The sequence below is a fragment of the Amyelois transitella genome, chromosome 3 (assembly GCF_032362555.1).
Source record: "Amyelois transitella isolate CPQ chromosome 3, ilAmyTran1.1, whole genome shotgun sequence".
Classification (NCBI taxonomy): domain Eukaryota; kingdom Metazoa; phylum Arthropoda; class Insecta; order Lepidoptera; family Pyralidae; genus Amyelois; species Amyelois transitella.
In genome coordinates, this window is record NC_083506.1 from 4,331,287 (window position 1) to 4,356,344 (window position 25,058).

Consider the following 25,058-nt stretch of genomic DNA (forward strand, 5'->3'; position numbering starts at 1 on the left):
TCTAAAAGGGTATATACATACATATCACCAGATCTCTTGGCAAAAATAAATTTAAACGCTCCTTCTAGATTATTTAGATTCAACCCCCTTATACGTACACCTATAGTGTCTACTAAATACAGGCGAAATGCTTTTCTTGTGCGTACAGGCAATAATTTTAATAATATCTCTCGTGAATTGGATATTGACTTATTCACTACGAGCATAGCGAGAGCTAAACGACTTTTGTATGAGCACTTACAGGATTAGTAGTTTTTATTAATATTTTATATTTTGTTAATTCTTAGACTTTAGGCACTTGTCAGCCACTTTACTTTTTGTAATCGATTGCGAGTGGCGTGTTTAGTTTTGTTCAACTTTTATATCACCATTGTATTTCTATTTGTGAGGACCTATAATTGGCTTCCTTGTTATGTATCGTGTTTATGTATTGTCATATAATTAGCTGTTGGTCTTCCTTGTTAAATAAAATAAAAAAATAAAATAAAATATAGTCTATATCCCTTGCAGAGTCAACAGTCTTGAAGAATTAAAGGACACGTTCAGCTGTATGGCCTTATGATGGAATTAAGATTCGAATAGTAAGCATAGTATATGTATATAGTTATAGTAGCTTACCGCCTACAAGAGAAATCTCAAGTTTATAAACCTATCCCTTAGTCACCTTTTACGGCTTTCAATATTATTATTATTTCTTGAACATATTCATGTTGCTGATATAACTATAGATTCATAGTAACACTGAGTTTCTCTTGGATTTACTGCTCGATGCTATCTTGCTTACTTTACAGGCACGTTACTATCTTTGTCCGTGCAAATAAGGACTTCGCCGAGCAAATACGTGACCGTTTTACTATTTTCATGAGTAAATGTTGTCTGTTTTGGAATTTTGCTCTTTGTATCCAAAATATTATATTAATTCTTCTTAACAAATGGAAATTAAATTGTCTTTTTAATAGGAATATCCGTAGATTTATTGTTTGAGCCTTTATAATATGAAACGAGTGGCAAGTGGAAAGATGTGGTAACTGTCCGCCACACTGGGAAAAATAACGCAAAGGTTTTAAAAAACATGTTATGTTATGTTACTCAAAACTGTAAGAAATGCTTAAACTGAACCGTTTATAGAATGAAACTTGGAATCTAAGTATATAAAAGTGAACTCTAACTGACTGATTGACTGTCATATCAACGCGCAGACCAAACCGCTGAGTCTAGTGCTGTCCAGCACTAAGAAAGGAAATTGATTAAAATAAAAAAGAGAGAGCGTTATTTAGTTATTATTTCCAAAGTTTTATTAGTTTATCCCTACTTTCCTACTAATTTTATAAATGCGAAAGTAACTCTGTGTGTCTGTTACGCTTGCACGCTTAATCCACTTATCCGATTTAGATGAAATTTGTACAGAGATAGGAAATGGAATTTAGAGGAAGGACAGAGGCTTCTTTTTATTGTAAACAAGCAAACATGCGAACGAAGTCGCGGGCATAAGCTAGTTAGTGAGCTGAGCAGTAGTAAGTAAGCTAGTTATTCGTTTTTAGCATATCTAGGTTGACAATGTATTAGATATAAGAACCATGATACTACTAAAAAAGCAGAGTATAAAACCATAAAGTAAAATTGTTCTGTTTGAAATGGGACTACAGAGCCCTTGGCTCTTGAAATATTAATCAGTACCCTCAACAAAGTTCTTGAATTACTGATGACGCGGGTCAACTGAATTGTATCGTGTAGGTATTGTTACATAAATATAAAGGTAAGTACCTACGTAACGTATTTAGAGCACAATTAGTGTCGTTATAGATACATAATTATATTAATTTATTGTAGTACATACAAATAATCACGTCTATTACCCTTGCGGGGTAGACAGAGTCAACATTCTTGATAAGACTGATAGGCCACGTTCAGCTGTTTGGTTTAATGATAGGGTTGAGTTTCAAGTAGTGACAGGTTGCTACCCTATCGCCTTAAAGTAGAATCTCAAGTTTATAAGCTTATCCCTTAGACGCTTTTTGATATCCATAGGTAAGAGATGGAGTTGTCCAATTGTTTTTCTATTGGTGCCGGGAACCACACGGTATGTTGTTTGTAATTTTATTATTACATCCTCTCATTAAGTATTATTTCTAGTAAAATTTCGGGATAAAATGTGCTCTTTATATAGTTCTATGATGTACGAGTATTCTACCCATGTACGAAACTTCATCAAAAAATCTGTTCAGAAGTTTTCGCGTAAAAGAGCAACAAACATATTACATATACTTACAAACTTTCGCATTTATAATATTATAGTAAGAGTAAGATTTAATTGAAGTAACTAATGATCGATCACTGTCTGCATATTGATGCTGCATAGCAATTAGATGAAGCCATTTGTTGCAATTGCGTCAATCAGAAGTCCATGCAGCGAATGCGAAACAATAAAGAAGATATGACTCACACAAAAAAGAGTGACCTTTCGTAAACTTCGTAGACCTTCGACCCTAGGGTAAGTCTTTCTTACATCCTCACCTCTATGGAAAGGAGCCAGGTACCTTTGACCATGATCCCGGGGTAAGTCAGGTTTTTAGAAGAAGCAACTCCCTGACCTCTGCAACCTTTGCAGTAAAACCAAACCCATATTGGGTTAAGGTTACACATCCAGTTGCCTGAATGAGCAGGTTCCCTCGCAAGATTTTCCTTGCTATAGAGCATTGGTTAGCTAGCACACAAACTAAAGTAAGTTCATAACTTAGAAAAGAGTTTGCCGAGATAAGATTCAAATGGCCCACAAACTAAATCAATTCATTACTGTCATTCCAGAAAGGAGGAGAACAAGTTAAATTCAATATCTTTGAAAAAAAAAACGCTTCGGAAATCCAAACCAGAGGTTAATTTTCAATTTGCTTTACTTCTATTAAGGTTTTTAGATTTCCGAATACACAATATAATATGTAATTTGAACCGATTCAATGTGTTGCACAAGAATAATGAGCGGAAGTATGTATGTAGTCGATCTATGGATAGCATTTCCAACGAAATGCAATAGCGTTGTTATAATTGAATGACAGAGAGTAATGAGCGAATGTTTGACACCGGACATGCCAATAGAGAGACATCAATATTATTTGCCCGCGTCAAAATAAAATTCCCGTTTTCGTAAAATATTAGAAGTATAATAATGAATTAATCTGATCGGAAATTTATTGAAAAGTAAAGTGATTTAACATTGATTAGACCTTAATATTGCCAACTATAAATCGGCATTGGATAATTGGATATTTGTCTGTAATACATCCAACTCAATATTTTAATTTGCCCTACAATAAGGCGAAGTATGCTATATTTCTAAGCTTTTTGAGATATACCATACCTTAAAATTCCAACAAGTGAGTATGGCACGAAATTTCAAATGTGATGGTGTTAACAATCGGTGCCAATAGTCACCGGGTGTATAACATAACCCGTTTCTGAATAAGAAACATTGTTTTAACATATTTCTACCTAACTGTGCCTACGCATGTTGCATGCTCATTTTCTCTTCGTAAAACAAATCGTAAACTCCTGCCATCATCGAGGGATTAAGTGGACTAACGTGTCTACATCTAGTCTATCGTTCAAGTCAGGTTTCCTACTGGGAAACACAATTTTATAGCTATCACATTTAATGAGGACCTTAACCGCAAACACTATAATTTTTGTCAGACTAATCATAGGATAATCAACTCTATGACTTCTCGATTTAAAGTTATTATTGACCGAGTATCTTGCGTATGGTCGGAAAAAGCATTGGCTCGCATCAGTCACCGTTGGCGGCACGTTTGATTGCCTAATTAGTAGAAAGGAGACCGTTTAAGCTTTTTAAGTAGAATTTAATAAGCTGCAAAAATAAAAACATTAAAATATCACCGGCTAAAATGGTAACGAATAAATTAGTGGATAACGTATGTACGGTACCTATTTAATTTATTTTCTAATTTGTTGAGTATAGAAATCTGGCGATTATTCCGAATTCTATGATTAAGACGTATTTGCTTACGTATCATCGTACATAAAATTTGCGATAACGGAGAGTACGTATAAAACTTGTGAAGTGAAGTATATAAAAACAATCACTTAATCTCTTTGACGGCCACGTTTCGAATTAAATCGAAATAAAGATAATCGAGTCAGTGTTTATTGCAAGCGTTTTATTCGATTCCCGATTCGAAAGTGGGATTGCGAGTTAGCGACGTGGGTGTCAGACTTGTATTGTTGTTCCAATCAAGTTCTAGGTCCTAGGGCGTAAATAAATGGAAATACATTGTGGTGACTGCAAGTATATTTTACGTTCATGTTCTATAACTTTCCATAGCATTTGTTGCGCGACGTTACTGATATTTTATAGTATCCATAGGTATAAATAAACTTACTACATACTACATACATAAATAATCACGTCTTTATCCCTTACGGGGTAGACAGACTCAGACTTAAAAGCCACGTTCAGCTGTTTGACTTAATGATGAAATTGAGTTTCAAAAAGTGACACGTTGCTATCCTATAGCCTAAAAAGATTCCCATGTTTATAAACCTTTTCCTTAATTAAATATTACTATGTGCACGGATTAGATAATATTAATTTATTTTTCGTAATTATTAAATACTCTGAAATTCCACTTATGAAGTTTATTTGCGATTTTACCAACTTGTTCGGTCCATATTGTACCAAAATCCCTTCATACACATAATATCCCATTGTCGTTGTTGACGTCGTCCTATACATCATAAATAGTAATTATTAATTCTACGGTGTCTTAACGAGTTTTTGTTAAACAGTCACGTCAGTGATTATGTGAGGGAATGCATGGATGCAATATGTTAACATTTGTAAACGAATATTGTATAATATTAAACACAACCGTGTGGTTTCCGGCCATGAGTGAAATTATACTCTGTAGTCCGTGCTGGAGTATTAATTCTAATAATATTAATGTAAAAGGCTGCCCGTTACGTTTTCACAGTAAAAACACGTAAGTAAAATTGGGCTGGTGTTTTTCAAATGTTTTTAAATATTTTCACAGGCTCAATTTGACGTTGGCACTAATAATAACGATAACCCTTAAATTATGTTAAACAAATTTTTTTGAATAAGAGATGTGACATATTTTCATGTTTGGTTATCATTATAGGTAGTAGTAGTAAATGTTATTATATAAGTACATTCAATTTAAGAATCATTTACATCATAAAAGAAAGTTTTTGAGATGAAAGTCAGAAGAAAAATTATACACGATAACAATTTTCTTAAGTGCTATCATAAAATTTAAATTTGTTCTCCGACTTAGAGAGATTTAAAGCAACATTTAACTAGATTATGTCTAGTCTGAGCTATCGCCCACTCATACTAGGTGTGTAATGGCTAGTTCACACGAGCACATTATTAAAAATAAATGTGGCATTAATAGTAGGTAAGCTACCTCGTGTAACTTTATCGTATTACCCAAGTGAAGCCGCTGACGAACGAAATGTATATGGATACCTATATAGGTATATAGGTATACCTAAGGTTTTTAATTATCTACAATCTACATATACTTAAAGCTTCCATGCTGATGCGAAGAAAAAACATTGTGCCAACTTTTACCGCGTTTCACCGTAAATGTGATAAAGTTTTGATACCTGGGTGGGTACACATTGTCAATGGATCTGCTTTCATTCGTTCTTCGAACATTGAAGCGTGTTTGTTGAAGATGTGTTTCATCAGCCCTCCCTACTAAGGATACAGAACTCGTAAGAGATTTTAAAGGAAGTCTATAAAGAGTGCGCTGTTAAAGAGCAAACGCAAGAGCAGCGCACTCCTCCCATGATTCTGCGACGATACCCGGAAGGTTGGTAGAACTGTGAGTGGTGGCTGATCGGAATCTGGGTTTCATTCCTTCGCAAGGAATTACCAAAGTTATTGTTTAATAAACATTAACAAGGCATACACGTGCAAAATATGTTATTCTGTTCAAATAGCAATTATTCTAAGAGAAACGGATGATTAACCAGTTGTTTGTGTTTCTGCAAACCAACCTGTGTGTTTATTATTAAAACTCGTACGCATAAATACAACTGACTGTTCAGTTCACGTGTAAACAACCCTTGAAGTTTATTATATATGTCTAAATTTAAGTCGATTCCGATTGTAATCAAAACTTCCTTAATTACAAAATGTTGTAACATCGCAGATTAAAAATTATAGCTAGTTTGTAAATACTTAAATTGTATATAACTAAGTTACAAAAACATAGTATGACAACGGCGGACTTATCCCTAGGAGGGATTTCTTCCATTCAACCATGTATCTGAAACGACTATATCAATTCACGAAACAATTCACTAAACGCTATGAGACTTTTTTTATTATTTTCTTCATTCGAACCTTCTTTAAATATTCAATTGCTCGAAAGATCATCCATCTGACACAAAACCCAAAAACCCAATCTATTGTCCCCTGTTGTATAAATATCCAATTTTATTTATGGGTGTGCAATTGACTAGACATCTCTGCTTTAGTCCCTTCTACTAGACCACCCTAAATTCATTCAATTTGATCACATGACATTTCGCGTAACTTTAATCATGTTAACATTACTCTTCCCTTAGTCTATGGTTAAATGAAAACAGGGACAAAAATAACCCGCATTGTAAGTTGACATTCGTCAAGTATTGCAAATTGACTACAAAGAGTTTCCCCCTCATAAAAATAAATATAGTTTAATTAATTTTTAATGGACATTTTAAAATAAAAGTTTTATGAAAATGTCCATTAAAAATAAAGACGGAAATTCTAACAAACTCAATCAGAATTATTACCACTTAACGACAGGAAACGTTCTTTTTTATTTAATTAATACCAATACGCAATTAATTTAAAAAATCGTGCTTTCATTAAAATCGTATTAAAAAATCCCGCAATTTCCATTCCCGCGCGAAATTCACTTTTAGTACACCCCTAAGCTACAATAAAGAAACTAAATCCAAATATTAAATCTATATACCTATTTAGTAATTTGGGCTATGCTTTAATGTCAATCAGTCAGTCAGAGAGTGTCCGGATTTTGTGTCAATTACTGTTCGGAAAAATACATTTACCGACACGTTCGGCAAATTCCTTAACCATATGGCAACACTTAGATGCACCGGATCCCTCCGGTCCAATACCTTGCCCTTATTTGGGGACGCTATACATTATCCCGTTCCAGGGCTAGAATTCCACTAGTACCACTAGTTTTTCTCAAATCCCATTCTTTGTACCGCCTTCTATAAGAAGCGAATAGGCACTTGTGTTATTCGTATAAAAAGGAGACAATTCCTCAAATTATCTGGTTGATTAATGTTAGGTACAATTATGTCGTCTTTAATGTTGAAGCATCTCATTTCAGATTACTAAGAAATTAAAGATCTACCTCCCACTACCTTAAATAAGTAGGTAAGTTGAAAACTTACCTTATTTTTGTGGCTGTTATTAGTCATTTTAGTCCATGGTCGTATTGGTCGTCTTCTATGATATCATAAAAAATTATCACTCCATTTAATCCTTTGTCAAATGGAGTGGTCTTCTTCTATTTTGATGAATCAAACTTTTCTTTATTTACTTCAAAACGACCAACGAACGTTTTTTTCTTAATCCCAACGGTCACTGCCATATTGATGAGCACATCTTACATTCCGGAAGACTTCGCACGACGCAGTACTAGCCTTATATAGAAAGCAGGAATATTCAAGAGTACGCGGTGAACGGGTCTACGGGAATATGCTCCATAATAGGCGAAATAATCTGCTAGTTATTTAAACTGTTTGGTTTAATATCAAAAAGATATCTATCGTGCCGTGTGGTTGCCGGCACCAATACAAAGAATAGGACCACTCTATATCTTTCCCATGGATGTCGTAAAAGGCGACTGAGTGATAGGCTTATAAATTTGGGATTTTTCATTTAGGCGATGGGCTAGCAACCTGTCTCTATTTCTCATCTCTAATCTCAATTCTATCATTAAGCCTATGAGCTGAACGTGGCCTATTGGTCTTTCCGACGACTTTTTGATGGACATTTAAAGATGCTGTTCTTATATGAAAAAATCCGTTATTATTTATTTGGCGAATATTACTTATACCAAATTTTATTTGGCGAATCTGTGTAACAACCAGAAGTAATTTTTTTAAATAGAAATATCAGAGAATCGCGTGTTTGTCAATTAGAAAATTTTTGAAGAGAACAAATCGTCGAAAACAATACGAAACTTTTAAGTCAATAATTCTATATCTGGCCGAAGACTGCATGTTAATTAACATTTTACTTCTAAATTTTCTTCACATTCAATATTTTTTGTGAAATTGACGAAAGTACTTATCTTGTATATAGTCTGTGCTGTTTCAAAATCACTTTTTCGATTAACGCGTTGATTTTATATAAGACATTAGGTACTGTTCGCTTTTTTTTTCAGTGCCTATTGGACAACTAATTGGAATGATTTATGATTATGGGTTATAATAATAAATTACAAGTAAACCGTTTATTGGCCCTGCAAACATTAAAGATATAAAAAAGTGAAGCAATAAAGACACCAGTACTAAAAGATAATATTATGGATGTCGTTATAGTTGAGATTGAATTATTGTCGTAGAAAGCCGATATTTAACGTCCGTATTTAAACGGGTTTTGTAATAAATATCAAAGTGGGGTGCTAGGAAAGTGTACTAGTTATTATCATGTACAATTTTTAAAATTTTTAATAGAGACATTTTTATAGACGAACGAGTTACTTTTGGAGAAAGTGCAGTTATATGGATATATTAATATAATTTATATTAAATACAAATGGCTTTAAAATTGTACGACCGCATGTCCTTATTATTTTCAAATAAATACTTTGACGCTGCAATAACGAGGCTCAATATTTTTTTCGCCTTTTGTTTGGTTAAGTATATTTGAGAATCAAGTCCATATTTAAATATATGAAAAAAGTGTAATATTATAATTAACTTAATATCTCTACTGTAACATTTAAAAATCTCCCCATAACTACAAGTCCATCCATAACCATACGTAGGGCATTTCACCAACTAATGGCTGAAGATCGACGACCCGTTGTCAAAGGAGGTATTGTTTGGTCCTGAGAAAATTTACCGAAGATAACACTCGAGATACGGTGTAATTAATGCCTGCACTGATTGGACGCTGAGCTGAAGGAAATCATTCAGACAAAAACATACAAAGGTCGTTGGTGTAATTGCAGCCGACCTGCGTTCGTCACGATTCAATGTTTATACTCTTAATAATGATCTTTCTGTTACTTCTAGCTAATTAATTATTATAGTGGCTTATAGTTTTATTTATTAGGGAAACATACAGTTACATGGTTGTTTATTAATATTTATTACTCTTGCATATTTAGGGGAAAAAGTTCCATCATTACATACCCTAAACTAATATTATAGAAGAGAAAGTCAATGAGTACGTATAAAACAGATTGAGCTAAGCCCACAGTAAGCACGACAGTTCTACGTTTGTAACTCTTTCACGGAAAATCTAAGTGTATTTTAATGAAACTTTACAAAAATGTATCTTATACGTAACCTACTATAATGATTGTTTATAATAGTTAAGTTAATTAAACTTGGAATAATCTTTGAAATAATATATTTATTAGAATATATTAGATAAGGAACTTATCTCCCTGTTTAGCCGTAAATAGACTTTATCAATATTGTACTGTATATTCTCATACTCGAAGCTTACATAAATATAAAGTCATTAATTTATTTTTCCCACCGTTATCAAACAATTCATATTTACTTATTTTATTTTTCATTCACACGTTTTATATTGATTTGATTGTAATTAAAATAGTTGTTGTAGAACTAGCAAATAGTAAATAATTCAAGCGAAGTTTGTCTTATTTCATTTGAATTTAAACCTTTATATCCCAGTCATTGATTTAATTTAAATTTGCTGCTTTACTTGCTGCATTGCTTTCATCTGCGTTAAAGGCTAAATGTATATTAGTATTTGTCATTCTTGTTGTATATTTTTATTTCATTGCTTTTACAAACAGTTTTTGATTTTTTTTTTCCTAAGACGCGTTTTTTGGGTAAAAAATGCCCCAGACATAATAATTAAAACAGTTTCTTCACGAATTAAGGAATACATAAATTTTGTAGTTACTAAAAATACAAGACCGATATGTATACTATTTTAAAAAGGATAAACATAATTTAGAGAAAACTAATAACAGAAGCGGATACTATTAAACGGGAAGTTTATTTAAGTGGTTAGAAGATGAAACCTAACAATTTGCTACCCAATACTCGTTAAGCTAATTACTATAAGTGCCTTGTTACAAAACAAGTGTTCTTACTTAGATACGTCTACATTATTCCGAATTTTATTTACCTACACAAACAATTCGTTTGATTAAATAATTAAAGGTAAATTATATTGAAAAATAGCTGGCATAGATTAGTACATGAGAGCGGTGACCGCCAGAAAAACCATCAAAAATTGTAAAAACATAAAATAAATCTATGTTTCTGTGGATTGAAACTGGGTAGTCTCCGACGTGAAAACCGATCGCTCTGACCACTGGACCCATAAATTCGCTGGTTTATATTATATAGGAAAATTATTTAGGTGAAAATATAGAGAATATGTCCACGACCGGGAACAATTTTTTAACAACGTATGCACATTTACCGAAACACTTAAAAGACTAATTATCGCACGTTTAAAATTTATAAGATTTAGGGACTAGATATGTGCCGATGATGCACCACAATCATTAGGTTATGTGCATTTAATGCACGTGACAATAGGCCACTATGACAATAGATTGTATGTCCAATAAGGGTAACGGCCTTTGACCTATTTGCTTACCCACACCTACCTAGCTAGGTATACTATTTATTAAATACGCAAAGTCAGTCACGCGTTTCGTTTTGGTTCAGTGGTGGTCCACACGTAAACCAGATCTAGCTAGTGGGTATATTGTTTTTAATTAAGAATATTTTTACCTTATGTACACAATCAATTAACTGTAGTTACATGGAAAATAAAGATTTAACAATTATAAAAGAAAAGAAAAACATCTCAAACATTTTACATTTCTTCCGAACTAGATTTAGTCTGTCATGTCAGCTGCATGCTGACGATGACTTCAAAACAATTGTGAGGTAAGTACCTAAAAGCTTTAGACATTTTTTGTGCATTGACTAAACACTAAAAAATCTGTTTTTGTAGTTTTTAACACGGTTACAAACAATATCCAGGTCCCGTCATACAACTATTATTCTGAAGGTCGTTAAAAACAAAAACGTTATCTAGCTTCAAAGCTACTGTCCAAATGTAAAAAATGCCGAATTTTTATTACATCAGGTAAGAACCGAGGATAAAATTTTAAATATGGGCTGGTAAAGATAAGTTACAGTTAAAGTGCCTGCAGGAGTTGACATCTTTTATTTTAGAAATGAATACCATAGATAAATTCAAATATATTTGTTCAAGAGATAAACCTTCCCTAGATGGATAACAAAACCGCACCGCATATAGGTACTCTGATCTATTTTTTACACTTCTTATATCACTTACGTAAATCAAAAGTGTCAAAGAGACGTTCTCGTAATGAATTTGATCCTGGGTACCTTGGAACTTGTTAGCCGAACGCCTATTAACTCCTCCACTGAAACTTAATTTTAGACAAACACAAAAGTTTATCGAAAGTAGAACAAAAATCAAGTAATTACATACCTTTAATAACAATATATCACAACACCAATATCATTTAAACACTTATTAATGTTAATGTCACAAATATTATACTATACTTAAATGATGAAAGATTTAAACGTAAACGTATACACTAAATGACTGATGCATACAGAATAAATCGTTTAAAAATTTATGTCATCATAAACCAAGTGATCGTAACAATTATCCGATCTACGCAAGCACTATGCAAATCAAGCGATTGTGTTTCGAAATATACCTAGATTAGACATTTAATAAATTACAAGCTAGCATCACCTGATGTTGTACGTCGGATCAAGACCTAATGACACCATTTTTTTGCACAGCGCATGCGCAAGTGCTGATACAGATTTGCAGGCCAAATTATTTCGAGCTGGGGGCGAAAGTAGGTAGTACTTTCACCACGATAAATAAGAAGGCGCATTTGATCAAAATACGTATAATGCTGTGGAGAATAAGCAATAAATTAGGAATCCCAAATATACAATTTCATGGTAGATCGCGTCAGTCTAACAAAAAATGCTGCTATCAAATAATAAGAAGATATATTTCGTATATTAAAAAGGTAAAGAAGGAAATGAATATGAAAAATAAAACACTTACAAATTCTTAGGATGATGTAGATGAAAAAACGTTAACAAATACGGCGGGATATCACATCGCGTTGGTCACATCCTTCTTAATGTACACATTTCGTGACGGTGTCCCTTAAGAATAAACATCATAATCGATCACGTCGGATTGTATTCAAATACACGTCACTAAATCATACAAAATCATACAATTTTATCAAATACGCGTAAGTAAATAATTGACATTCACATTGTTATTTACATGAAACTGAGAAGCATCACTGATTGCCTGTGTTAGTTTTTATAATATTCGTTTGATTTTGGATAAAAATTAGTTATATACAAGGCACAAAAATATCAATTTAATTAGTAATTATTTAAGCTTAAGTATTTAAAGTGGTACTGGATTCTATTAAGAATGTTTTTTTTTAAGAAAGTATACTAATGTCGAATTGAGAAACCGGCTCTTAACTAATAAATAAAATTTTAAAAAAAAGTCTTTATAAATAGGTATGTTATGGCTTATGTTTCATCGGGACTCTCGAAGCATATAGAAAAAAGTTGGTGTTAAAAAAAAATTGTTCGGTTCGAATAAAACATACTGTCTGTCTACCTACTAATAGGTTTCGTTAATGTAAATCCAAGAATAATAATTCACAACATCCAGCGATAATATAATTGGATAATGGTCTAAAAGATAGTTTATCTTCACTTGGGCAGAGGTGACCTAGCCTGGCAATCTAATTAGGTATATTATTAATTATTCTTCATCTGAAGTGATAACACAATTTCCTCGTTGTATTCTCAGAATTTATTTCTACATTGAACAAGGATACTTTAAACAAATTTTGTGGTTTCGTCAGTCGGCCAGTCATATCTCGACGCCTCAAGACTTGCAAAATAATACCTTGCAGATGGTCGGATGTGAGTTTTATTTCGTTTTGCTGAATGTAATGTACACGCAAATTACACACATTATTCTACGAGTTGCGTAGCTACAGTAAACTGTTTATGTCGTTCTGGTCAAGGTTACATGAATTGAATAAACTAAAGAGAAACAGTAAGGAAAAACACAGGTAAGCATGCACACTTACACATTTTTTGAAGAAATAACATTTATGGAGCAAACCATACGATACCTAAAGCAGCACTTACGTTGTCAAGTGTTATTGAACTCGGAATAATAATCTTTTGTATTATAGATTCGCGCGGGCGAAACTTCGGATAAAAGCTAGTATTAAACATAATCATTTATTAATAATCATATAAATAATGATACTAGTTTAAAGTCTTTTACATGCACGAATTTATCGCCACTTACACGCGCGAATTTAGCGCCACCTACACACACCAATTAACCGCCACCTACAAGAAAATACAGGTTTTTCGCAAACCCCACGGGAACTATATATTTTTTACTGGAATAACGAAACGAAAAAGTACTCTATGTTCTTTTCAAGAAGTTTGGTTCATGATGATGGCATATAACCAACAAACCTACTTTTGCATTTATAATATTAGTTGGGATTGGGATTAGGACGCTCACACAAACATCAAAGAGGTGGGTTATAGTGACTTAAGTGTCAAAAAAATCAAACGTAAAAAGAGCAAGAGATGAGGGAGAGAGAGAGAGAGAGAGCAATCCCTATTTCTTTGGGGGAAACTCTGATTGTGTGTCACGTATATTTGCAACAGTGTCATTCCTATCATTATGAAGCAATTCAAAAGGCTAGCATGACTAAGATATCATTGAGATTAAATAATAACTGCGCTTGGTTCAAGATCACCATACCTAAGGTAGAACACATAATAATTACGTATGTATCCCAAACGAATAACACTGAGCCATCAGTATATAAAAGAAGGCCACGTTCAGATCGGTTAATGCTGGAATTGAGATTCAAATAGAAGTTAATAGTGGTTGCCAATTTATAAGCCTTTAACTTTATTGACTAAGAAGAAGCTCAAGCTTCACGCTCACACACCTATGTTTTTTCTTAGCTTCCAGACGACAATGGAAGCCGTGTAGAAGGTTCAGAAAATTAAATAATTCGTACAAGAAACGGGAACTATGTTTGTTATTCTCTTCATTAACAATTATCATTTTGATGGCCCACGCCATTACATTCAGCTGTCTCAATCTATTATTGTGCTTTAATATTTGTTTGCATGCTCTTATAATGAAAAAAAATTAAATAAGTAGCTTATTTTGTGCCGACCTAATAACAAAGTGGTTCGACAAGGAAGTGAACCAGTAGGGTAGCTCGCCGGTGGTCGGGGTTAATCGAGAGCAGATAATCACGACCCATTACTATAATAGTCTGCACAGCCTCCTTGCCGTCTAAGGCTATATATACTTTATAATCTGTTACAGTTGAATACAGCACGGATAATTTAAAAAGCATAGCACGACCCAGCTTTAATCGTAATAAAAATTTCGTCCAAGAAGACCGAAAAATCACGTCGTCAGATTCAACATTGAAAGTATTTTAGAAATAACAAAGAACAACAAGAAAAGAGATTAACGCAAAAATGTAAATTATTATTAAAATAAAATAGAAAAAGTAGAAATTTTAATGTAACGTAGTGTGTACCGAATGCACAAATTTCATTCTTTGTATAAAAACTAAATGTTCCTAAAATAATAAATCGTGACTATTCAGCATTTTCTTTAAAGACAACACAAACTGAATCTTTACAAATTCATATTAGGTATAAATGTGTGGTGAGTGACTTCAATCATAATCACAATTTTAACATTTTCATTTTCAAATTCAAATACGGCTACTACTAATACTAACGAATTGTCTTCACGTAAGATTCAATTAACAGATTGTATGTTTATAAAACATTTATTGTTTTGTCTCGGAAGCGGCTCTTGTATTTCAGATGCGCCCAAATGTTGATGTTCCGTTGTGTCGATTTTTTTTCCATATTATGTTTCTATTTAATTTCTACTCCATATTTTCCATTTTAGTTTTGCGAAACCGAAATAAACCTGCCTAGCTTTTTAAATATATTAAAAAAATACAGTACCTACCTCCCTATAATTTCTATATACACGTGTAGACCTACTCGCTTGCAACTACAGCTTCTAACTTTGACTTATGGAATAATTGTAAAATATACTAGTAAAATGATTTTAGAAAAGTTTTTATGCCGTCTTATTGACAATTCCTTGATAATTTTAGATTTTCTGCCTTTTTCCTTTACCTACCTTCTAAAACATTCGAGAAGAGATAATGGTTCTTACTTTATTTGGTCTTTCTGAAACTACACGACAATATTTTGATATGAATTCTACAAATTACCTTTGTAAGTCAAAATGTTAGTCGTATTAAAATTAACTCTGTTATCAGTTTTATCAGAATGTGAAAAAAGATAAAAAAATAATAATTTAAATCATAAAAATATAGAAATTTCGTTATTGGTGGGGATTTCTTTCGATTTATTTAAACTTTTAAATAAATTACAAAAGAAAGATTCAAGAATGAACACTTGAAATTATAAAAGGTTCCTACCTAATACAAATTTGAATACCTAAAACTTATTAAGGATACATTTGAATATTGCACACGTGACCGAATCATGCTTGCCGATTATGAAATGAAACTAACTGATGATTATACTGAACGTAGTAGATTTACCGATATCTTATCTGCTAGGTAAGTGTGTCACACTAGAAAATACAGGAGCTTCATATAATACCAACTTATTATCTGTTTTACGAATATGTACCTATGTAGGTACCTACATGCTTATGGTCGTGCAAAGTGCAATATTTGACTACTGAACCCAATTACATGGAAAACCTTGGAAACTTGTTTCTTTTAACGTTGTCATCAGCCAGTTTCACCATAAAAATCATCCGCAATCATCATCGGTTTCAAAGTAAAATGTAACGTTGACGGCGGTAGTTTAAAATTAAAAATAAGGCTAAGTAATAGATCACACCAAATACCCAAAAAAAAAATAGTTTTGTAAACACAAAATCATAAATTATTTTTTTTACAATACTCACGAAACTGAACAAATAGACACATTTAAATTGAACTTACCGATAAAACACGTGCAACTATTTTTTCTTAAAATTTCGTGTCGTTGTATGTTCGCTGTTCGAAAAGTCCTTACAATTCCTGGTCACTCACTCTCACTGTCACTAGTGGATATGCACAGAAATCTTGTGAGGTTCTCACGCCGTGCGTGGCGTGGCTCCGTGGCGGTGATCACAGGCGGACTGGTGACGGAGACACGACCGGCTCGGAACACGGCCGGCGACGCTGTAGCATCGGACCTGATTCCAACTGTTCCGAGTTCCTCTACACTCAAATGCATCGCTGGGGATGGAGCGTTATTGTTATCCCAAAACTAAAATTGTTCTTTTGACAAGTTTTGCAGCAATAAAACAAGATGTTGTAATGTTACTCGGCAAGCTGACCTGTTTCGGTGAATGCTTTAAGTTTTGTTTTCAAATAACGGAGAAAGTAGTTGACGCATAAAAATTAAATGAATCGTCTATAAATAAATCGGAAAAGTCAAATTTGATTGATATTTAATTTAGATATTATTAGGGAACACAGACGCTAATGGTTCTAAATTATTTTTTTTAGTTATCTATTCTGTACAATCATAAAAACTATTAAAATTACCCACAGTTTGCAATTTGCACAGCCTTGTGTAGGTATCGTACCAGGGGGACGGCCCTACCATATAGTATCATAGAAGTCACGAGCAATTTCTATTTAACACTCACCTTTTGGATATTGTTGAAGTCATATTTTTTTTATGTACCTGAGTACGCAAAATCTGTGGTAGACAAACAAATGGGGCTGTCTTCTTCACTCCTAAATAATAGTTGCAGGTTAGCAGATTTATTGGATAGTGGAAAGATATAAAGATACTTTTCTCTGCCTACCGAGGCGTGATTTTATGTTTGTAGTTTTGGGGATAAGGAGAAGGGGGCGCCGTTACTTGATCTATCCAACTTTTACCTAGCGCCGGCATTGTATCATACGATCATCGAACCACCTCCAATTCGCAAACTATTCAACTTTTTATACAGTTAGCCGGCGAATGACGCTAACGTTAACGTAATGAACGTGTGCAGCAGTATTGAAATGTTACACAATAAATCTTTATCGGCAATTTTCATTGTTTAGTTTACCGGAATATTTATTGCCGATGCGGTCCACTGACTAGGAAACGATAAAAATGTGACATTAACTATTTTTTTTACAATAAATTGGATTTTGTTTAAACCAATGTTCGTAATAGGGTTCCTATTACTGTAAAAACTTATATTTTTTTAAAGTTTTGAAGTCTCAACCTCAACATAGTATATGTAACATTATACGACGAGTAATTCCTACCTCGTAGTAGTAATTCCTACTACTACGAGGTAAATATACCTCGTAATTAATATATAATACAAACATACATATAATAATGGCCACATACACTTGCGGGGTAGACAGAGCCAACAGTTTCGCAAATATTATGAGAAATATTGCTTCGATCACAGAACACAGAGATAACATTATCTGTTTCTGTGGCTTTGATTGTACAATCGAAACCTCAGACTAGTATTATTAGTTCCTGCTACAGACAAACAATAAATCGAAACAGGTTTCCCAGTTGGCAATTATATGGGGATCAGGATAGGCGAGTAAACTTGATGTGAGTTGTGACCGCAGAATGACCTTCAGTGATGTGAAAAGGGCTATGACTTGCACATTATTATAGACTACCTTTTCTCCGTGGATTTGCTTAATAATTAGTCTACTGCCTACTTCCCATGACTGAATGGCCACGTTTAGCTATATAGCGTAATGATGGAATTAAGATTCGATTATTGACAGTTTGCAAGTCCGTCGCCTAAAAGAAAAATCCCAAGTTTATGTGAACTTGTATCACGAGAAAGCCCCTAGTCTCGGAAAGACTCTAAGGTGCTGGATAGCTGAAAGGCTAGATTAAGTGATAGAATATGATTGTGGTTCCTTAATGTTTTAAAAAAATTAACCATGTCAATATATGAACATCCATTTGCACTTAAAAGCGCGTATAACAAAAAGATTGTATGTGTGTTCAAACGGCCCGGTTTGCGAACAGCTGTTGAAAACCATCCTATCAGTTATATCGCTCCTTTTATGAGTCTGCCATTGTAATATTAGTTTAAGCAAAAACCGGCCAAGTGTGAGTTTAACTCACGCATGAAGGATTCTATATTATATGTATTTTCATATGGTAACCTATAATGTTTTAGTCAATTTTGTTCAAACCATTTCATTTCAAGTTTTTGCAAAATTGTACACTTTTGTTTTTACAATTTTCACTTAGATATTTAGTCAAATAGTTACATGCCTAATCAAAAAACTAGTAACATCTGTATCATTGACCCATATACGTAATTAGTGGTTAAAATTACAATTATCCAAATAATGATATTCGCGAACTGTCTTAATATGATGTTACTAGAATAAAGGGCCAGACTTTCTTCATTTTCTAACAATGCATGAATAAAAAAAAAATAATTATGAAAAGTAAAGTTCACATTTTTCATATGGAAGCAATTTCTTTAAGCCTTAATCCTTGCTTATGACGACGTGAAAGAGATATTGTTTCGTAAACCTTGATATGCGATATCAGATAGCATTGATTATAGTACAAATTAAGAAATTATAGAAAATATCTTTCTATCTTTATAAAATACACTTATCTTTGAAAAAGTATCTATCGTAACGGGACTTTACCTTGGAGACATATGACATAATGATGAATTTCCAACGGTCATACCCAAAAACTACTAGACCAATATTAATGAAATTTGGCACACACAGGTTAACAATCATACATACATAAAATCACGCCTCTTTCCCGGAGGGGTAGGCAGAGACTACCTCTTTCCACTTGCCACGATCTCTGCATATTTCCTTTGCTTCATCCATAAGTATTCATAACTCTCTTCATGCAAGCTCAGCGGTTTCGGGTACTTTTGACCTGACCCTTAACAATCATCGTGTAACGTAATTTAAATTGTCATTGTAGAAAAAAATGTGTTTTATATCAATACATTTACCATGCAATTTACTTCAGTATAAACTCAATATTGTGATGGTAGGAACTGAATAAATAAGTACTCATATTTTATTTTAATAATAAATATTTAACACATATCGCGTATAATTTTCTTTTGTTTAGCTTATAAATCTGTGTAAACTTTACTATGTTTTACAAACCATTGAAATCAAAAACTATTTGTATAACAAAATATACCTACGTTACTTTCACACGCATTAGAAGGATACCTCTTTATGACTCTCGATAACAGGCTTTTAGGACGCCGTAACGGTAACCAAACGAGCCTTGTAAAACATTTGGGGAAGGCGACCAAACTCATTAGGGTTACGTAGCCTCGTAAAAGTAATTAGATCGTCGGTGGTCGAATCAGTAAGGTGCCCGGTTAAAATGCGTGATGCGCAGAAAGGCACAGGTTCGTATCCTATCTCGGCCATGCACCAATGACTAATTTCGAAAGTTAGTACATTAGTTTGAATACTAACCGATGCTCTTAAGGAACTGGATGTGGAACCACGAGCCAATACGGGTTAAGTTTACCTGTAAAGGATGCGGAGGTCAGATGGGAGTCGCTTTGTGTAAAAACCAGACTCACCCAATCCATGGTCAAGGGCATACCCCTGGTTTCCATAGTACTTTCGGTTTGGCATGAAGACTGAAAATGAAAATTCCCAAGTTTATAAGCCATCCATTAGTCGCCTCTTACGACATCCATTGTAAAGAGTTGGAGTAATTCTTTTTTCTGTTGGTACCGGGAACTACAAGGCAATTTCACTCATTTTAAAAATTCGTTTAAGTATCTAAAAGTTCGCGAGAAAAAAATAATCGTGCATAGAAAATTTCATTCCTATCATTGTTCGGTCGGATACCAACTAAGATATTGCATGATTCACCAAAAACCAAACAGCATACGATATCTAAAACAGTTGCCGCACAGATAACAACATAATGTTGCCAGATAATTGTTTTTTTTTTTCAAAGGCAACACAGAAATGCAAATAGGTTAGAGCCAAATTCCAATAGTTGACAAAACGTTGAGTCATACAGTGATTGAAATTTTTCGAAGAATGTTACTTTAACATATGAAGTGATTTTCCTGTTAATAAACATATAGTTTTAATTAATTATCATGTTTACAACATAAGTTGAATGTGGTAATCTGTTTACAAATCTTAAGTCAAAGGTTTGTACTCAATGCAACTGCATTTTATTAATTACCTACTGATCAATTCAGCTATTCAATCAGATATTCGTCAAAAATAATCTAAATTCATATTTTCCATCTTCAGTGATTTGACCAATAAAAGACATTTATGTCCCAATATTTCATTATTTTTTACATATTTATATACTTACCAAGTTTATGTTTAGTCTGTGAAATCTCAGAAATGTGAATTATATTCATGGGTAGAATTTTTATAGTTTTTGCACTGATTAAAAGAAAAGTTGTACAGGAACTCTGTCATTAGAACTGTTTTATGCACAAATGATTTAATATTATACAAACTTTCATATAATCATGCCTCTTTCCAAAAGGCAGGCAGAGACTACATCTTTCCACTAGCAACGACTCCTGCATACTTCTTTGGCTTCATCCACATTCATAAAAATCACAATCGAAATAACTTATTTTTTTATGTTCTATATGTGTTTACATGAATGTAACTTATTCGAAACAACCAGAAGAGTGTCAGTGTCTGATAACGGCCGTTACAAAGCAATCGTCACATTTGCAAGATAATGCAAGTGGCTGGAAGCGATACAACGACAGTAGGAGGACGCTAAATGACCGCCCCAGTTTTAGTAATGACAACATACATATACAAACACAGTGACATTGTATGCCGTGTGGTTCCCGGCACTCACATTATATGCCGTCCATTCAATGGATATCTAAAAAGACGACTAAGGGAAAGGCTAAGAAAACTTGGAATTCTTCTTGTAGTCGATGGGCTAGTAACCTGACACTATTTGAATTCCATTATAAAACCATACAGCTGAACGTGGCTTTTCAGTATTACATAACTGTTGGCTCTGTCTACCCCGCAAGGGCAAAACGCAAAGACATGGCTATATGTATCTAAGTATTTACAAATAAGAACTCATTTATTTAACAGTCAACACTTTCAATTATACTTTGCTAGAAAACACATATTATAACGTCCAAAAAGTACAAGTGCTTTGCAGTCATCTGAAGGTTACGCCTACGCCAATAAGCAGGTCCCTAATTTGTCCTCATTCCCACATGTCGCGTTCACTGCACTTTCATTATTTTACAATTTAGTTGTATCTACATCCTGTTTACACGCCTCAACATTATGACACGGTCGCTCACTTATACGCAAATAGTTTTTTTTATCATTATATCATAAGTAATTATATCAACCTTAGACTTTTTCATGATGTGCCGCAGTTAGGGTTAACCCGTACTTTTAAATATAGAATTAAACTTTATTTCGGGTAATTGTGTAGAATTGCGTATTTATGCAAATAGAGATACTGTAGTCAGTCTAGTATACCTTGCGGAATTGGCAAAGCCAACCATCTTGAAATGACTAAATGGTCATGTGCAGTGGTATGACTCCATGATGGAATTGAGATTCAAATAGTGACAGGAATCTACACGGCACATGGCACTAGAATTCAAGTTTCTTTTGAATTCTTTTTAACAATGAATTATCTGATTAAAATTAATTTCCTCAATTGACCAAATAGGAAGCCAAACCCATATTGTTATCAAATTAATTAAATGTTGCTGACGCAATAAATCTTGTCCCCCAAAAAACAGTCAAGCGTGAAAATGTTAATAAAATAAATGAGGTACTTAAACGATAGCAGATGTTTCATTAACCCTTCCAATAAAGTAAACTTACATGTATATATTTACTTACACTTTAAAATGGGGCCACTCCATCTCTTTCCCATAGATGTCGTAAAAGGAGACTAATAAGCAATACGACTTTTGCCATGATCCAATATAGATGTGGTTCCCATGCAAAGATTGCGTAGGTCAAACGGGAACCGCTTTGTGAAAAAACCTAACTTACTCAAGCCAGGATCATGGTGAAAAGGCACGCTCTGGGCTCCTCTGTAAAGAAAAAAAAATAAAGTAAAAAGTATTTATTCAATGAATACTAACATTAAAAAATAAACGGGTACTATAATAAAAAATGGTGTTCCCGAAAGGATACTCGTACCACCTCAACATTATGCTGGCCGTAAACATCTAGCGCTTCTGGAGGTGTTGACGTTACGGACACCCATGCATTACAGATACAACGAAATACGTACAGTGAAACATACAAGAAAAACCAGTCATAAAATTAAATAAAAAAAAAACATAATTGCATAAGTACTGAAAAATTACCTCAAAAAATAAAACAAAGTATTGTATGTAATGTTAACCACTCACGAGCCTCTGAGCCTGCAAGTAGGCAACTATCAGTATTGTGGCGACATCTCTACGCCACTCGTCACAAACATCAAATCATACAATCAGCACATAACCAGATAAGGCACACTTTAAGATAAAGTTTAGAGATTAAGTTAGATAGCAAAACGCACGTCCTTTATTAGTATATAAGCAACCGATCTATGTAAAATAGACACACTTAAAACACACTTAAAACCATTACGTGTTTCACTACATCTCCTTGCCGGACCATCGGCAAAAAGTATCATGAGAGGCGAGGATGTAACCGGGAGTGACACCAGGAGGAAAAAGAAATACATATGTAGATGATGATTCAAGAACAACTTTTGTACTCGTACATAAATATATCAGACTAAACTACTTTTACTTTCTACTACTAGTTCTGTACAACTAATTCTTATGATAAGCTAATTAGTAAATCCCTTTACAGTGGCATACCGTCTTTGGTAATTGTCTATTAAAGTTTCTTCCCATTATCACTTTCTAAGAACCTCAATCTTTCCATTCTAGGAATTTAAGCCGCAAATCCACTCTTGTGTAATGCTACGGTACGTAGGCAAACAGTTACGTGGATCCATCTGTCTTATTGCAAAACTTATCAAACAATAGGCCAAAAACGAATTGCATAAAAGTAGGAGTTAAAATAAAAATGGCTTTACATCAACCAAAAGCTTAATTTTTAAACTTTTTTCTATTTACGCTTAATTCTGTAGTTAACCGAAAAGAAAGAAAGGGAAGATCAGGCATATACCTACATTGTCACGGCAAAGAATTATTTCAGATAATCAGAGCGTCAAGCGAGCGTGTACTTCGCCGATTGCCATTTTCTTTACAAAGAGGTTCAAGTTATTGCTTGAGATATGGTACTTTCATATAATTTATCAAGTAAATTATTCTTACCGTAAAAATTGCCCTTACACAGCAACGGATTTACACCTTAATAATGGTATCCAGCTTTTTTCGAAATAATTGATTAGATAACAGAATATCGATTGATATCAACATCAAAAAATATCAACTATATAGGCTCCCGATTACAGTTAAGTTTAACACAAAATTACTCTTTCAACTCTTGGTGATAAAATATTTTCCACATTGAATAAGTAGGTACAGAAAAGACATCAACACATTATACAAAAGTAATTTAAACTTTTGAATTTGAACATAAGGGGCGCCGTACAAGTAAAGCAAAATACATTAATTTCTTAAAATCTCGAGAGCTCAAATCCACACAGTTTCTCACAAGAGCAACAGTAAAAAAGTAAGATGATCATTCTACAGCTATAGCACGCTACATATCCAACAATAACGTCCCCTTTATCCCTATAACTTCTACGATTAAATATTCACGGGCGCACCTTAACGGGAAATGGTATACGATTGTGCTAGCGTCAGTAAATCAGCGGATGTCGGCGACAACAAATGCAGTGCGAGTCGTAAACTACGAGTAGGTGCTGTGGGCGAGGGCCTTGGCAGAACGGAGTACACTCGCCCGGTGAACTAGAGCCTCTATATGTGTATGAGAAGTTCCTACTGGTTGTACTATAAGTACAGCCAATGTTGTTTGAAACTCGGGCCATGTTTCTCGAATTTCTTTGAAATTGACAGGAGCATCTCTTGTCTTGAAGTAAATTTTACCCGCGAGCCCAATATGTTTTCTTATAGATCTACAACTTATAATAACTAAATTCCTATGACATGATTATTGAGCTTCATTTGTCAAGTACAAAATAACCACCAGGGAAAAGTTTTGTCTAATAGTAATGAAAAATCAGCGACAACAAAACCATTGCGAGTTTTAATCTACGAAGACTTTGGAAAATTTCAGATTGCTCTCCTGGAAAATCATTGAAAGCAAATCAAATCCATCTCTTACTTATTTAGATCTTTATGTCTGTGGTACTCCAAAAATTGTTCTTATTGTTAACTATATTCAAAGCTTTTCATTGATATAAGACTGTACTTGAATATTCCTACAGATTCGTTTCTAGTACATAAATTACACTTGCAACGATGCTGTGGGCGGGACGTAAACCTTTGCCAAATCCAATCCGGTGTGTAGTGAGCCCACTCTTCAAGGCATCTTTCAATTGGCTTTTTTATAGTTAAATATCCTATCCTTTCTTGTTACTAAGCTTTAAAAACTAAATAAACAAATTGTTCTCATCCTTTCTTTACAATCATTTTCTCATTCAATTTCGGTTACTTTAAGGAGTTGCTCATAGAA

At 33.7% G+C, this 25,058-nt stretch overlaps 1 protein-coding gene across 2 annotated transcripts in view; it reads right to left on the reverse strand.

The window, feature by feature from the left end:
* LOC106138210 (protein windpipe) overlaps positions 1–25,058 on the reverse strand; it is a 96,297-nt gene that overhangs the window by 26,726 nt on the left and 44,513 nt on the right. Inside the window, exon 1 of one of the 2 annotated variants that reach the window (XM_013339304.2) lies at positions 11,753–11,858. The exons of the other annotated variant lie outside the window; for it this stretch is intronic. The gene's annotated coding sequence lies outside the window, so the exon portion shown is untranslated. Of the gene's footprint in view, positions 1–11,752; positions 11,859–25,058 lie in introns of those variants that run through there. 2 annotated transcript variants of the gene reach the window in all.